This window comes from Aphis gossypii, chromosome 3, assembly GCF_020184175.1.
Source record: "Aphis gossypii isolate Hap1 chromosome 3, ASM2018417v2, whole genome shotgun sequence".
NCBI lineage: Eukaryota > Metazoa > Arthropoda > Insecta > Hemiptera > Aphididae > Aphis > Aphis gossypii.
In genome coordinates this window covers 22,553,765-22,570,690 of record NC_065532.1, presented here as the reverse complement: position 1 = coordinate 22,570,690, position 16,926 = coordinate 22,553,765, and the positions used below count along the sequence as shown (strand labels likewise).

General features: G+C 29.0%; 3 pseudogenes; 1 reads left to right on the top strand and 2 right to left on the bottom strand.

The window, feature by feature from the left end:
* Positions 1 to 2,530: 2,530 nt before the first annotated feature.
* On the bottom strand, positions 2,531 to 4,153 carry LOC126551060 (zinc finger MYM-type protein 1-like; annotated as a pseudogene).
* Positions 4,154 to 10,604: 6,451 nt separating this feature from the next.
* On the bottom strand, positions 10,605 to 11,658 carry LOC126551059 (52 kDa repressor of the inhibitor of the protein kinase-like; annotated as a pseudogene).
* A 2,571-nt stretch (positions 11,659 to 14,229) lies between these two features.
* Positions 14,230 to 14,956, top strand: LOC126551058 (uncharacterized; annotated as a pseudogene).
* Positions 14,957 to 16,926: the final 1,970 nt, after the last annotated feature.

Sequence of the window (16,926 nt, the reverse complement as noted above, 5' to 3'; positions counted from 1 at the left end):
TTAATAAGTCCTGTAAGAACAATTCTAAAGGCACGAAATCCTAAAACATTAGAGGTAGCTAAGCAATTGGCAAAAGCAGAAGAAGTAGAATATAATTCAGAAAGAGATAATTATAGGTACAGGAACGATTTTTCTAATAATAGAGATAATAATAATTTTTCATGACTAAATAATAATAATTTCAACGTACAAATAATACAAGAAATTATAACACGGATAATCATATCAGTAACTTTCAATCAGATAATATATACCAAGGAGGTTGATCAAATATAGAATACCTGTAATAAAGTGGAAACAATAGTACAGGACTTTACGATAGTTAGTATAAATAAACAACAGAGTAGAATATAATTAGGAAATAGTTAATAAAAATTTTGGAAATATGGTTTTATTCGAAGGTAAGTAAAAGAAACTATAGGCACACTTTTAGAAGCATTAAAAGAGTATTATATAGTGACAAAAATTACAAAACAATAAAATTTAACATTAGAAATAAAATATGAAATAAACCGTAAGTTAGGAATTACTTCATTTTTACCAGTTAGTAAAGTGATAGGCGATACGCCGTATGTAGTACAGAATGACCGGTATATTATATTTCTAGTAACGAAAAATAAAGATCATCAGAGGCAGTGCCGTAACTAGACTACTGGAGGCCTGTGTGCAAACTAAAATCTAGAGGCCCCTTGTTATAGATACATAATTTTCAATTTTTTCTTTGTTTTTTTTTTTGTTGGAGGGGGTGGTGCTGAATAAAAAAGTAAATAAAATATAAAATACAGTTTTCAGAATATATATATATATTATAACATGTAATATAATACACAAGTACATTAATAAACAATTAAACAATATGTATTTTAAAACCACTTGTGTAGTTGTATTTTTGTAGGACTGTAGGTAACTTCTTTGTGATTAATAATTATTAAATTTAAACAATACTTAAATATATTTAATCTATTTTAAAAAATTCTTTTTTCTGGTTTTTAAATTAGCGAAATTATTAATAATAGAATCTACATCGATCCGCGAAGTATGAAGCCTTTCAATATTTAATAAAGCAATATTAGTTAACCGATCTTGTGATGTAGTATTACGAAGATAATTTTTAATAAGCTTAAGTTTGGAAAATGAACGCTCCGCTGAAGCTGATGTTACAGGAATAGTCATAAATATACAACAACTTGTAAAAATATCTGGAAATATAATAGATAAATCATTACTAATTATATATTCTGCTAGTTTTTGAATAGTCATTTTTTTTAAATCTTCCTATTTAAAATTAGACATTAAAAAATTCTTTAACGATAAAATTTGGCGTGTGAAATCTGAGTTGATATCATCTGAGTATTTCTTTATAAAATCATAAGCAAACTTAATTAATTCTCTTCTCCTCTGGTATTGTAGTCATTGTGTATGGTATTAATATACTAAAATTATCATTAATTGTCTGCATGCCAACAAATCTCTCTTTGAGTTTTTGTAAGGTAGTATCTATTAAAGGATAAAAGATGGCTACTTTAAAATTATCTTCTGTTACGGTCAGTCTTCAATCAGTATCAAACTCATCATAGAACTTTGTTGCAAATCGTTGGCGTTTGTTAAGAAATTTAAAGGGTACTCCACAATTTACATACAGTCTTAGAATTTTCTACAAAAATATTAAACTCGTCTCTAAATTTTAGAATGTCTGCATGAGCATTTTTTAACAGCTCAAATGCTTGTTGTAAATCTATATTAATAGATTGAAGTATTTTGGACACAACAAATAAAGACTTCAGAATTTTTTCCCAACACATAAAGTAAAACAAACTCTGCAGATTCAAGCTTCTTTTTAAGAGCTGTGGCTATATTAATCTCATCTTTTTTAGTACTTGTTAGCTGAATTTTAGTAAAAGCTTTTAAAATATCAACAAAACGCTGTTTCAGTGAAAATAAGGCATTGTGACGCGCTTCCCAACGCGTAGCACACTTTTTTTTAATATTCTTTTTCTTAATTTGACACTTTCTTCTTCCCCAAGAGCTAGTTGAGACCACCGTGGTGCACTGGAACTAAAAAAGTTTATACATCTTGAACAGTTTCAAAAAAAGATGATATTTCTCGGGTACTTTTGGCAGCATCACTTATCACCAAATTTAAATTATGAGAGCAACAATGTACAAATGTAGCATTTGGTATGATTTCAAGGATTCTTTTTTGAATTCCAGAGTTAGCTCCACTCATGACAGCTGCCCCATCATACCCTTGGCCTCTACATTTTTCTATATTTAATCGATAATCGGATAGAGTATGTTTCAAAAGTTCAGCATATCAGAGGCACCATGGTTTTTTAATAAAAAAAACCCTAAAAATGATTCCTTGATTTCTACTTTCTTTTCTTCATAATTAACAACAGTGTAACGAATTATAAGACTAACTTAATCTTCTTTAGTTATATCTTGTGTTGAGTCTAAGATAACTGAGAAAAAACAACTAGACCTAATGTCATCACAAATTATACGACGTAAATCAGAAGATAAAAATCTATTATTTCGTTCGTTGAATTAACGGACTGAGATATTTAATATTTTGTTTTTCGTCATTTATTACATTATTTAAAACAGGATCAAACTCGGCAAGCAGTTTTACAGTTCGTATAAAATTGCCTTCATTTGGATTTTTTATCTTTAAGCTACCTTCATTACCACGTAAACCTGAATTACCAGCAGTCAAACATAAAATAATTTTTATTATACGCTTTAAAACACATTTCTCCATAACATAGCTTCTTGGGAGTACTGCTTTTCTATATTTACATCAATAGTTTGATTTTTCATCCATAAAAATCTAACTTTAGATGCATACAAGTGTTGTATTGAACTCTCATGCCGTTGAATACTTTGTGATAAATGTTGCCAATCACTAACACCTTCTATCCATTCTTTATTGAATTTCCCACTAATTCGATCAGCAAATAGCCAACATTTTCACAGTAAGTCACATCTAACAACACTGAATAGCATAACCAATCACGTGGAATTTTTATCCTTCCTTTTTATCATATAGTAATAATGCACTGAAAAACATCTATTTTCAGTCTTTGGGAATTTTATATTAGGCCTACATGGACCAAATTGTAAAATGCTTCTTTTCAATGTATCAGTTACAGTTTCATGAAATTGTCCACGGTCGGTTGGGTAATCTGATTTTAAATCTAGTTCATGGTCCATATCAATCTTATTGCCAACATTATTTTCTAATAAATATAAATATAATGTGATATGAATAATATAATTAATTAACAATAGGGTGATAAATATATGTAAGAGAAAGAAAGAGAGAGGAATATCAGAGAAAAAAAAATTAAAAACAAAAGGTAAATCAAATATAAATATAAATTTGACTAATTAAATTATGTAGTATTAAATACATCTAAATTTGTATTTGAATTACCAGCAGACGTAAGCATATTCGTAGGAGTTTATAGCATATAATTTTAGGAAGTAGAGAGAGAAAAAATAATGCTTTTTTTCTGGAATTAAATTAATAAATATTTAAAATATCTAAAACATTAAAATAGATATGTAAAAAGATACCTGTATCCTTGTTTTCTTCAGATTCAATACAACAGCTAGATGATAATGTTGGTCTTTCATCCTGAACATCTAAAATTACAAATAAATAATTTTGAAATCAATTACTTTCAATAAAGTAATAATTTATAATTTATTTTAATAAATAATTCATCAAAAATTGTTTCAACTGTAACCAATCTTCCTAATTGTTTGAATTACTTATAAAAAAAAATCTGACACCTAATGATTTTCTCAGTTGCCTTGTTTTTAAATTAAAATATATGAATTTTAGATTTTTATAATATTTATCTTAAACTTCAGGTTATATTATGTTTTAAATTAGTTCCACTATTATATTAAAAGTGAATGTTAATCATAATATAACTATGCTAGGTATTAAAATAGTATGAAAAAGATACCTGTATCATGTTTTCTTCAGATTCAAATAAGAGCTAGATGTTAATGTTTGTCCATCATCCTGACCAATTTCACAAAAATCTAAAATTAAAAATAAATAGTTTAAAAATTACTTTCGGTTAGCTATAAAGTAAATTGTAATCACTAATAGCTAAACATAGTATAACAAACTTGACATAGTTATATCCAAGGAAGTTTATAGTTAATATCTTTTTTTTGTGTAACACTAATTGAATTAGTTGAAGTTGAATTCAAGTCTTGTGATTCAGAAGAGCCTAAAATATTATTTTTTTATTCATAAATTATAATATAATCTTATAAAAGAAACTGAATAAATAATATTAATTAAATTTAATTAAATTATGTTTATTCGAAATCGTGTATAATATGTATATGTATATAATTATAAATGTCTCGTGTTAAGCAGCAGCATAGTTTTAATATATATATATATATATATATATACATATTATAATATAATAAAGTAAAATAATTATTAATAATATGTTAAGTACCTAAGAACGTATATTTAATTATATGAAAATATTTTTATTCTTGCAAATATCGCAACTTATTATTAAAAATATAACACTGAATGTAAATAGGTATACATATTTTTAAATCAAATTTGATCAATTATGAACATCAAATAACTTACCTTTAGCCCAACTAAGTATGCAATTTGACAATTTTTCGTTTTCTACTAATTGTCTACCTTTTTTTTGTTCTCTCTTCGCAACCACTCTGAAACGTTCTTTTTGACATAATTTAAGTTTCAATAGAAAATAATAAACAGTAAAATGTAATACTACTTAGTATAATTGTACAGTAGGTACTACAGTGTGCACTTCAACAACACGACAAAGTCACATATTGCAGGCAATTGTATTTTGAATAGTGAATACGTACTACGTAGGGTAAGGGAAGGATACAACAGCGGCGATCGGCGATTAATCCGATAATCAGTCAAGACGTGTGTACGCCGTATATACCATAATACTATTAATAGTATTACATGGAAATACGGACGAAAATCTATATTATACTTCTAATATTTATAGGCCTTATCAAGTAATAAGACAACAATAATAGTAAATTAGTTAATAGATACAAATAACATTGGCTCCATTTTCAATTCAATAACTAATATTTGATATTTTAATAATTTAATAATATGTGTCATTAGTCCTTTTGACTTTTGAGGCCCTGAAATATATTATGAGGCCCGAGGCCTATGTGCGGTGCACACTCTGCACACCCCGTTTTTACGGCACTGAATTCAGAGGTCAACGTACGAGAATATGTATATAGCGCTAGTGAACTTGAAACAGTTTTGTGAGGAAAATAATTTAGATAAAAGAGCAATGAATAAACTAGGTATGAATGATGATTTACAGTGGGAAAAAATAAGGTCAATGTTAAGATACATATTTCGTAATACTAGGATCGAAATTATGGTATGTGCGAACGTAGAATATACGGAAGAAGAGAAAGTAACTATACTAAAACAGTTTCACGATTCTAAACTAGGAGGTCATTTAGGTGTTAACAAAACTATTAAACGCATACAGAAGCAATTTAGATGGAAAGGTATGAAAGATTATGTTAAAAAGTACGTAAAAAATTGTACATCGTGTCAAGTAAATAAAATTTCTAATCGGCATGTAAAGGAACCAATGGCTATTACATCAACAAGTTCAAAACCATTTGAAAAAATATTTTTAGATATTGTAGGTTATTACGACCTTGTCTAGTAATAATTATATTTTAACAATGCAAGATGACTTATCTAAATACACGCTAGGAGTACCAATACCTAATCATCAGGCAAACACGGTCGCGGAAGCTTTTGTTATACATTTCGTGTGTGTACATGGAATACCGGGAACGATATTGATAGATCAGGGAACGGATTTCCTTAGCAAAACATTTACGGAAGTTTGCAAATTGTTAAAAATAAATAAAGTTAATACTAGTCCTTTTAGACCACAAACAAATGGAGGTCTCGAAAGATCATAGAACTTTGGCCGAGTACTTAAGACATTATGTGGTTAAGAATTTAAATAATTGGGATCATTTGTTACCATATGCATTTTTTGTATATAATTCAACGGTACATACATCAACTAATTTTCAACCATACGCGTTAGTGTATGGACGTACGTTAGAAATACCTACCGATTAAATTAAAATCCGAACCAGAGCCGCAATATAATTATGATGATTATTTATATGATTTGAAACAGAGTATGCAAGTGTCGCAAAAATTAGCAGAGAGAATTTAATTGAACACAAAGTAAAAAGTAAGGACCGATATGACAAAAATGAGAATCCTGTAAATATCACGTGAAAGATTTAATACTTTTAAAAGATAACGCACATAAAAACAAACTTAATTCACTATGGTTAGGACCATAAGAAGTAATTGAAGTAATAGGAGATGAGAATATAGTTATAAAACGTGGCCAACAAGGCATTACCGTACATAAAAATAATGTAAAACGGTATTATAATGATAAAGCAAATGATTAATTAAATATAAAATTATAATATAAATGAATAGATTAAGGAAGTTTGTTTAAAAAAAATAATAATAATTAATGATATGTAATAAACTAACAAACCATATAACTAGATGTTATTAAGTAGTACTATAATGAAGGTATAATTTTTACTTTTAGATTGGTGATGATGGTTGGACTTAACAGTGCTTATGAAATAAATTCATCGGAATATTATACATATGTACCTTATGAACAATCCAAGGTTTTTTATTATGAGAATTTAGGTCCCACTAAGGTGATAAGAGCAGAGTATAAACTGGTTACGTATTTTTCACTTAAGGAATATAATACAAAGTATGACTTATTAGGTTTTAAAATGAAAAATATAACAAATATATGTACTGACAAACGTCTTATAGATTTGTGTGGGAAATATCAAATAGTTAACTGATTTATATGATGAAATAACTAATCAAAAGGAACGATTGTATATGTCGTTAGGAGGTAGTGTTAATCAAACCGAAGTATATCAAGAAATAAACGAAACAAAAGGGAATTAATAAACTTTGTTGGTAACGCAATGTATACATTATTTGATGTATGTGATGATAAATGTGCAAAGAAAACTAGAGAAGCAATCAGACAAACAGAGAAAACAGGAGCTAATATTTTACACATAGTGAAATCACAAACAACGATAGTAAAAACAGCAGTTAAAAAGATTGCTAGTTCACTAAATCAAACAGAGGCACTATATAAAGAAATATCAACTAAAGAACAAAAATTACATGAGAGAATGATGCAATTACAGAATATAACTGATGACGTATTAGATTTACTATTGGCTTGCGAAGTCCATAATCTATACACTATAATAACTAATCAGTATGCGTATGAAACCTCAACGTTGGAACAGATAATAACAGCTGCAAGAGAGGGGTTAATACATGCAAGTCTTATGACACCACAAGAACTTGCATCAACATTGAAAACAGCAGAACGAATAATTAAAAAACAATATGCTATACCTATGGGAACAGAGGCATCAGAATTAAGTGAATTTTTAAAAATAACAAAAATAACCGTATACTATGAAAATGAACAATTGGTATTTATTACAAGAATACCATTGGTTGTCGACGTAGAACTTTCATTATATAATATAATATCTATACCAATAAAATTTGTTGAAGACGTAGTTGACTCATGGTATATTTCCACAACTACATATACTTACGTTGCAATAACTAAGGATAGAAAACAATTTACTACCTACACGGAAAAAGAAATAAAGGATTGCATTGAAACAGCAATATACAGAATATGCAAGGCTACACAGCCAATGTTAGATAACAATAATAATACACCATGTGAAATGCAAATATTTAAAACACCGAATGCATTACAAACGGGATGTAGTATCAACAAATTTCCATAAGTTAGAAACATTTACCACAGAATTCTTAATAAAAACACATAGATACATGCTGGAGATGATACTTTAACAATAAGTTGCACAGATTTACCCGAATCGTTCGTTCAAGAAGTTAAGGTTTCAGGTGCAATAACTATATTAGACATAAATTGTCAAGTATTCACACGTGACGCAGTGTTGACTCCTATAGAGGATATTAAAGTACAAATTATAAAGATTTTGTACCTAATACTAAAATACAGAATATATTTAATAAAATACCTGAACATATACATAAATATAAAGTGAGTGATGTATGGAATAATATATCAAATATACAATTAACAGATCTACACAGTGTGTCAAGGTCACTTGATGAGATTCAGCAAATGATAGACGAAGAAGTTATTAGAGAACAAAGTCAAAAACACCAGTTCATACATTCAAATCTTTTGTATGTTACAATCATTTTGGCTATACATCTATTATAATATTAATAATAGCTATATACATACTATAAAATGTAGATACGTTAGCAATCGCCAAGTGATTGATATACCAAGAAGATTGGCTAATTATAGATCACAAATACGAAATGTAAGAAGGGGAAATTTTGCTTCAGAAATATATGATGAAGTACCATTTAGTGCACCACCATCACCACGTTAATATTATAATTTATTATTATTTGTAAAAAAAATAATAATAAATAATAACAAATAATATAAAAATAAGTATAATACAATAATCAATAAATACATATATGTATAAAAATGTAACATAGGATATAATTAACTAATATTGAATTGTTTATATTATTCAGAAAAGAAACACATAAATGTGGGATTGCAGCATTAGATGTCGCCCTGGCGTGTGGAGTGTGTGGGAGAAGAGTGGAGTACTGGGGTCAGTTAGTCGTTGTTGAGCTAGTGTGTGTGTGCTACGACGCTGTATTGTTTGTTTTATTTAATAATTGTGTTATATTACAAAGTGTGTAATATTATAATAAGTGTGTAATAATAAAGAGTTCGAACAAGAACGATTATACGTGCTATATTATATTTATTTTACTGTTGATCGGTCACCCCAAATCCCACATAAATTCATAATCATGGACTTTGAATTTTCAATGGTAAAAAGAACGAGTATAGTAGTTAGTAGTTAGTAGTTAGTTAGTAGATAGTAGTTAGTCTCTGGTGCTATGTCAAATAGCTTGGAAAAATTTGAGGTTAGTAAGTTAGAAGGTAGATCTTTATTGCTACCAATAGACGAAAAAGCTAGACCCATGATAGAGAAAGAGTTGCAAGTAGCAGTTAAAGAGATTAAGAAAATATTTGTGTGCAAAACAGAGTTACGGGATGCGTGTTTAGATCAATTAAAACAAAGTTTAAATTCAACGCGGAATAACTTAACGAGAGAGTATATCGATCATTATATCAGACAAGGGAATAAGGAAAATAATATAATAGTAGTATGGAATGGATATTCGGATAAAACTATTCTACAAAGGTTGAATTTAGATTATCCAATGTTGAACATTACATGTTATGACAAATATTAAAATTATTATTAATATTTTAATAAGAATTTTTTTATTCAGTTTGAAAAATTAAGCAATAGGGAGATTATCTTCGAAATATATATAGGAAAATTCGATAAAATAGGAAGATTGTTTAACTTCGTAGAAACGCATGACAGAATATGTAATAAAAAACATAAGACTACGTATACACATGACCTAAGATTGGATGTGGAATATACAAAGTGTAGATTCAATCATGTGTTACAGAAGCAACGGTACGAAAATTTAATAAAGCATTTTAAAATATAATACTATTATATCCTATGATTAAGTTTAGTTATTCAGTTATTTAATTTGGTATGTGGGTAGAACGTAACATTCGTGTGTAATGTTAATTAATTATTCACAAATTTATTTTATTATTTTAATTGTATTAATCAAGGTGAAGTAGATTTAAATATTAAAAATAATAATAATATATTAAAAATATATACTATACTTACATACTTTATATTGAATTCTTAATTGATTTAAATTTGATATAACTAACATTATTATTAAGTTACCAATGTAAAACTGAAATGGTAAGTGTAACTGAGTGCATTTAAGAAAAAATTGTAAAGATTTCTGTCTTGCAGACAAAAACCTTTTTTTTTGTGGGGAGGTGTTATGGGCTATGAGATATCTGTAAGATATCTACGAGATATCAAGGCTAAGTTAATATGACCATGCCTCGTATCGAGGGTAATGCGGATGCTACTATGACCATGACACGTGTCGGGATAGTAAGCGCACCAATAATTATAGTGCACTAATGATGCATTTGAGATGTTATTGCACATTCTCAAATTCGTGTCCAATTTGCAACAACAACTACAAGGACACCTGGTTTCACCCAGAAGGCGGGCAACTCGACGTAAACAAGAGACGCACCACAATATATAAGGGAGCCCGAAGACCAGCAACGGCAGATGTACCAAAGCCAGTGGCGTACATTCAATTGTCTTATGGGGGGGGGGGGATTAAATAATATTATTTATACATGTTTATCAGAGTGCTCCACCCAATGCAATATATTTTATCAAAGACAAAGACCATTGTTGTTAAAAGAGTTCACACTTATTTTTGTAATAATACTTTTATTAAAAAATGTAAAACAACTTAAAAAATAGACATATTGAATATTATACTACAACAAAAATTCCAAACGTCGTTTCTTGTTTGATAATTCAATAAGAACTTCGTCTGCGGTTATTTGGTAATGACGATTTATGGATAGCATAGTTAAGCCGTTAAGTCTTCCCTGTTTTAAAAAAGTAAGTTTTATTAGATTTGAATTAAGTACTAATATAAATTGTATATTTCAACAGTTATTAATGTCTAATACTTTTATCATATGAAGATATATATACCTCAGATGTGGAGTTCCTCAAATAAGTTTTAATTCGCTTGAGGGTAGAAAATGATCTTTCATTTGAAGCAGACGACACCGGAAGAGTTGCTAATATTTGCAAAAGTTTGAACACGTTTGGAAACATTACTCTGTTACATACAGAAAGAGCATACATTGCATTTTTTAACTTAGCCAGTTCCTGTAAATTTTGGAGTTTTCTTTGCCAAAGTTTAAATTCATTTTAATACCTCTTCACGATTTCCAACGTCCTCCAGATCTTCACTATACTGCCTTGTAAGAATAATAAAATCTTCATCATACCCAATTTCTTTAAATAAAGAATGGAAACTTGACAATGTAGTGTGGTGATTTGTAAATCTGTTTTCCAACTTAATGATGTATTTATCTAGATACGGGATAAATATTGATATTCGGTAATATGTTTCCGCGTTATCCACTTCAATGTTACATCTGTTGGTCTGTCGTTTTGCTGTCCTCGGAATCTTAATTTCAATATCAAATTGTGCAGTCATTAGTTTTACTTGTTCAAAAATTTCCCTAAAATAAGTATCAGCATTTATTCGAATCTCTTCTAGTTCTTGTTTTGTGTTTTTAGCTAAGGCCATGGCTTCTTTAAGATCAATACTTGTTGTTTGAAGACACTTCGATAAAGCCAAGCCTAAAGCAAATCCTTTGTTTAAAATTATCAAACTCAAAATAAATTCTACATTAAATATACAGATTCTTAGACGTCTTGCCTTGTCTGATGTATCGTTGTCATTCCGCATGGAAATATTTTCTAACGCTTCTTGAACAAATTCGTAGAGTTCCAAGAAGTCATGAACTGCATGATATCGCTCAATCCATCGAGTCTCACAGCTTCTTTTTAGCGTTTTTTTTTTGTTTCAGATAGTGAAGAGCTATCAATTTTTGATGTTAAGATGAATTTTCTTTTTGGAAAGATAAAAAAATCACGAATTTGCCCAATTATTCCCAAACAATCACGAATTTCTGGAACACTACAAGATTTGGAAACAGCCAAATTTAGCGAGTGAGCAGAGCAATGCACATAAATGGCGTTTGGATATATTTCTCTTATGTGAGCTTGGACACCGTTATATTTTCCTGACATCGCTGCTGCCCATCATAACCTTGTCCACGTAAATATTTTGTATCAACTCCAAATTGCTTAAGACTTTCTAACATTAAATTGGCTATTCCCTTTCCCGTCATATCAGATGTTGGAACAAATTGCAAAAATTCTTCAGTAAGAGTCAATGTATTCAGTTCAATATATCTAACGCATAAAGATACTTGCTCAATTCCTGAAATGTCAGCAGTTTCGTCAGCAAGAATTGAAAAGCATTTTGCCACGTTGACTTTAGAAACCACTTTATTTAATAAAACCTTATTACAAGCATTAATCATGTCATTTTGGCTTCGATGACTAATATATTTCATTTTTTCAGGACCTTCCAAATAGGCTTGCATTTCAATATCACCCTTGGCACGATAACGTAAAATTTCTCTAAAGTTACCCTCATTGTTTGAAGAGTTTATTTCAATCTTTCCAGAATCGCGGTGTCCCCTTAGTGCTAGATTTTAACGACCACATAGGATAATTGCTTCAATTATCAGCATTATACTTTTTCGATTTTGTAACACTTGTTTAGATTTTTCAGTATCAATAATTTTATCGATTGACATACTTGGATTTTTTAACATGTTCAAAAAATGGTCTGCATCTAACATACATTTTTTGTGAAAATCTAAATTGAATGATATTTAAAATCTTCTAGGGCATGCCTCCAATTATCGTATTTTTCAACACCAATGCTCCCAATTTTTGATTATTAACGCCTGCTTCGTTTTTAGCAAATGCCACACAATATTTGCAATATGCTCCGTTCTCACTTATTGAATACGCTAACCAAGGGAAATTTAAAAACCATTTAAATTGAAATTTTAATTTCACAATTTTTTGTTTCTTACCAACAACTGATGTTTTAATAGAAAAATTATAATTTAAATCAGGTTTCCATATTTTGTTTAAAATATCTGCCTTTTCATTTTGTGACAACAATTTATTTGTATAACACGCAATATCAAAAATGTCAGTAATTTCAGTATCATTTAAAGTAGGCTCTGTGATCGGATCTGGTGAGGATAATAGCGTGGTTGATGGGAAATCTGGTGTATGCGTTTCTGAAGAAGATAGATGTGGCGATGATGTACCCGGCAGAGATTTTGAAAAAAAAAATTAATTTTGGGCTGTTTTTTTTCGGCCATAACCACTGTATATTTACTGAAAGTTTTAAAAATAAAAAAATAAATCATAATGTCAGTATTTAAAAAAACGATAATATATACAAAAATAAAATATAATCCATTTTTAAAAAAAAATATTAATAAATGTAATAATTAGGTACCTAAGTAATAAGGTATAACCATAAAACTTACTTATGTCTCATTAACCATTTAAATATTAAGAAAAAAAAGTATTTGCATACGGCATAGGTACCAGATCAATACTCAGATACTAAAACCAGGGCCGTCTTTAACCTATTCTAGGCCCTGGGCAATGGTATAATGGGGCCCTTATGACTTGTACAGTTGTACCCGACTAGACGTATCCTGCGTCTGATTATTTGTAAATATATATATATATATAAATTGAGTGTGCAGTCGGACGACTGACCCGCATCAATTGTATTATTGTTGTTGGCTCGCTAAAATTATAAAATAAATAAACGCTTCTCGAATGTGGACTGTATAACGTATATTAATATATTATGTTTTTAAAATAATCATATAATAATAATATAAGATAATATCGGATTAGACATGTTTATCGTGGCGTTCCAGAGTAGACTAGTATAAAAAATAATATAACAAAATTATAATAATATTATCTGACAAACTTGGTCTATACGATATTACGATCGACGCGACTGTGCGGCGGTGTGGGCCCCCCTCATCATAGCACACACGCGCTCCTATTGCTATCGATAACTAAAAAATAAAATAGAATAAAAATAGAATACTACTAAACATCAATAATTATTATTCTTATTATTTTAACTATTAGCGATTATTCTTTGATTTTTTTAACCTAACCTAACCTGGTCTATCCATATATTTATTATCTATGTTACCAACAGTATCATTATAATAATAAATAATAATTATGATAACACTTCCGGTATGGTGGTATCATGATTGTAAGTAATCGTCTATCAACGCACGACTTTTCGTTTTCGTAGTTACTAGCACAGTATGGATATTGGTTTCTAATGTTTTCATAATTCTATAATTTTGTAAGTTTGTATCATATAGACTTATACTTACTTTTAAATAAAGTTAAAACTTACAAGTACAACCAACAAGTCTATAAGGTTGGTGCAATAATTTGGTTTTTTAAATGGAAGACTCCAAAAAAAAATACTGTTTGAATACCTAAAGAGGGATACTCATCGAACTATTAAAAAAAGATTCGCAATTGATTTCTAAGAAGCTTACAAGTACTTTAAAGTTTAAACATGCTCATAACCGATAGATGGCAATCGCTGACACTTAAAATGCAATTTCTGGCTGTGTCAAGGATTGGAGTTGATGGAGAAGAGTTAAGTTAAATATATAATTATAAATTACTTATACATAAATCTAACTATAGAAAATAATACTATTCCTTATTCTTATTGTGTATCTTACCTTAAGACTTGGCAAGATTCTCGTAGTAAGATTAGAAGTAAAATAGCTATGGTAAACAGACATGTATGTGGTACAGGAAGAGGACCACAAGTATCACAAACACTTACTCCAATTGAGAACCAAATTCTTAATCTTGTTAACCCTATCAAAATTTATGGAGATGAGACCATCTCGATGCCGGTTACAAATTTTGAGTTTGGTGACATAAGCGGTAAGTTGTTCTTAAATTTAAATTGGTCAATTTTTATTATATATAACTGCAAACTATGTAGGAAGTTAGAAATTATTGTAAAACATTACCAATAGAAATTTAAAATGTAATTCTGAATGATGAAATTAGTATAATATATACTATACCTAACATGCAGCATGTAAAGAAAACTTACTGTACTATAACGCCTATAACTAGGGCCCGGAATTATATTCTTTTAATATAGCCAAAATAAGATGCTAATATTCTCTTAAAAAGTTGAAAATATTCTTCCAATATTCTTTAAAAATTATAATAAAATATGCCAAAAATATTCTTCTTTATTAATATATTCTCAATATGCAACCAAATTAAGCAAATTGTACAAAAAATCTGATATAAATAGATACAAGACACATAATATGCAAAATAATTAAATAATACAAAAACCTGATATAAATACTATATTAAATAGGTACACAATAAAAATACTTCATGTTAAGAAAAGTTTGATTAAATTATTAATAATAATATTTAATATTGAATTATTTTAAATTTTTAACTAAGAACGTTTTAGAAAACAGTTGACAACTATATTTTGTTCCATGTGCTCTGGTGTCATACTTGTGCGACGGTCGGTCAAAATGTTTTTATATATACTAAAAGAACGTTCGACGTCAACTGAAGTCACAGGAGCATATTGCAAATCAGTTATCATAGCCGGTGAAAAATTATCTAAAAGTTATACTTCATTATTTCCATTCAAAACTTTAGCTATGTTTTTTAAAATGATGAGCCCTTGATTTTTTTGTTGAAGTTGATCAATTTTTATTTTTATTTTATTTCCATTTTCTCCGGGTATTTTTTGAAGTTTACCAATTGTATTTTCAATTAGATTTATAGAATCAACAAGAGACACATTAGACTTCTCTAAACTTTTAATGGACGTTACCAGCACAAGAAAATGGGCTTTAATAAATATTAGATCGTTTTCTACGGTTTCTAAGTCAAAAACTGTTTTACATTTAAGTACAGACTGGCTGGGAGAGTTTTGACCACTTAATTCTTCAATAACTTTTTTTAAACCATGGAAATTATCACAGTTAAAAATAGCAGCTTCCAACCACGTTCCCTATCTGGTTAGTACTGGTTCAGGGGGTAACGGAATACCTGGTAATATTTCTTTGTACACTTGTACATGGTATGGAGATTTTAGAAATACTTTTTTTATGTTATTAATTAATTTATTTACGTCTGGATACATTTCTTTAACTCTTTCTGCAACCCTATTTAACATGTGAGCTACACATGTAACATGAATTAAATTGGGATAGAAAACTGCTAGTGACTGTCCCGTTTTTACCATGTACGGCGCAGCATCTGAGAGCATCAACAATACTTTTTCATCATTACCGCCTAACGGCCACAGTAATTTTAACCCATCATTCACAAATCGCGCCACAGTAGAATGATTAGTCTTATCTAAAACTTTACATGTTAAAAGAAAAGAATGAGTCGGATAATTTGATTTTAGTATCCCAACCAATAAATTCGCCACATAACGGCCATTTATATCTGTAGTCTCATCAATAGCAAACCAAATATTATTATCTCCTATTTCATTTTTTATATTGGATAAAGTCTTTTCATAACAATGTGATAGATAATTTTTTCTTAATAGACTTTCATCGGGTATATGTTTGCCGGTATATTTTTCTAAAAATGCCCGAAATTGTGGATTCTGCAATTTATACCACGGAATATTTGCAGCAACCAAACTCAAACATAAATCTTCATAAAATTCATTAACATTTTTTTTAGAAGTCGATTCCGATAAAAACAATTGTTTTGAAGTGTTTAACTTACGCTTTAGAGCTTCTTGGTGTGAAGATGTATCTTATATATATTATATGTTGTGTTAACTGAGATTTTTTAATGCACGGTATATTTTTATTACACACTTGACAAAAAAGAGTTGTGCCATCAGTTGTAAAATTTATATTGTTTTTATTTAATGGTTGTATCCACAGTGAAATTAAAGTTTTTAATTTAGTTGATGGTGTTTTCGGCATTATTAACAAGTAAAAACAAGCGACTTATAAAATAAAACTACTCTGTACTTATATCAATACTACACGACACGCGACACTGCACTGTTGTAGTGTTGTACACGGTACATTTTTGTATATACATTTCAGCTATTTTTGTAGTGTAGTA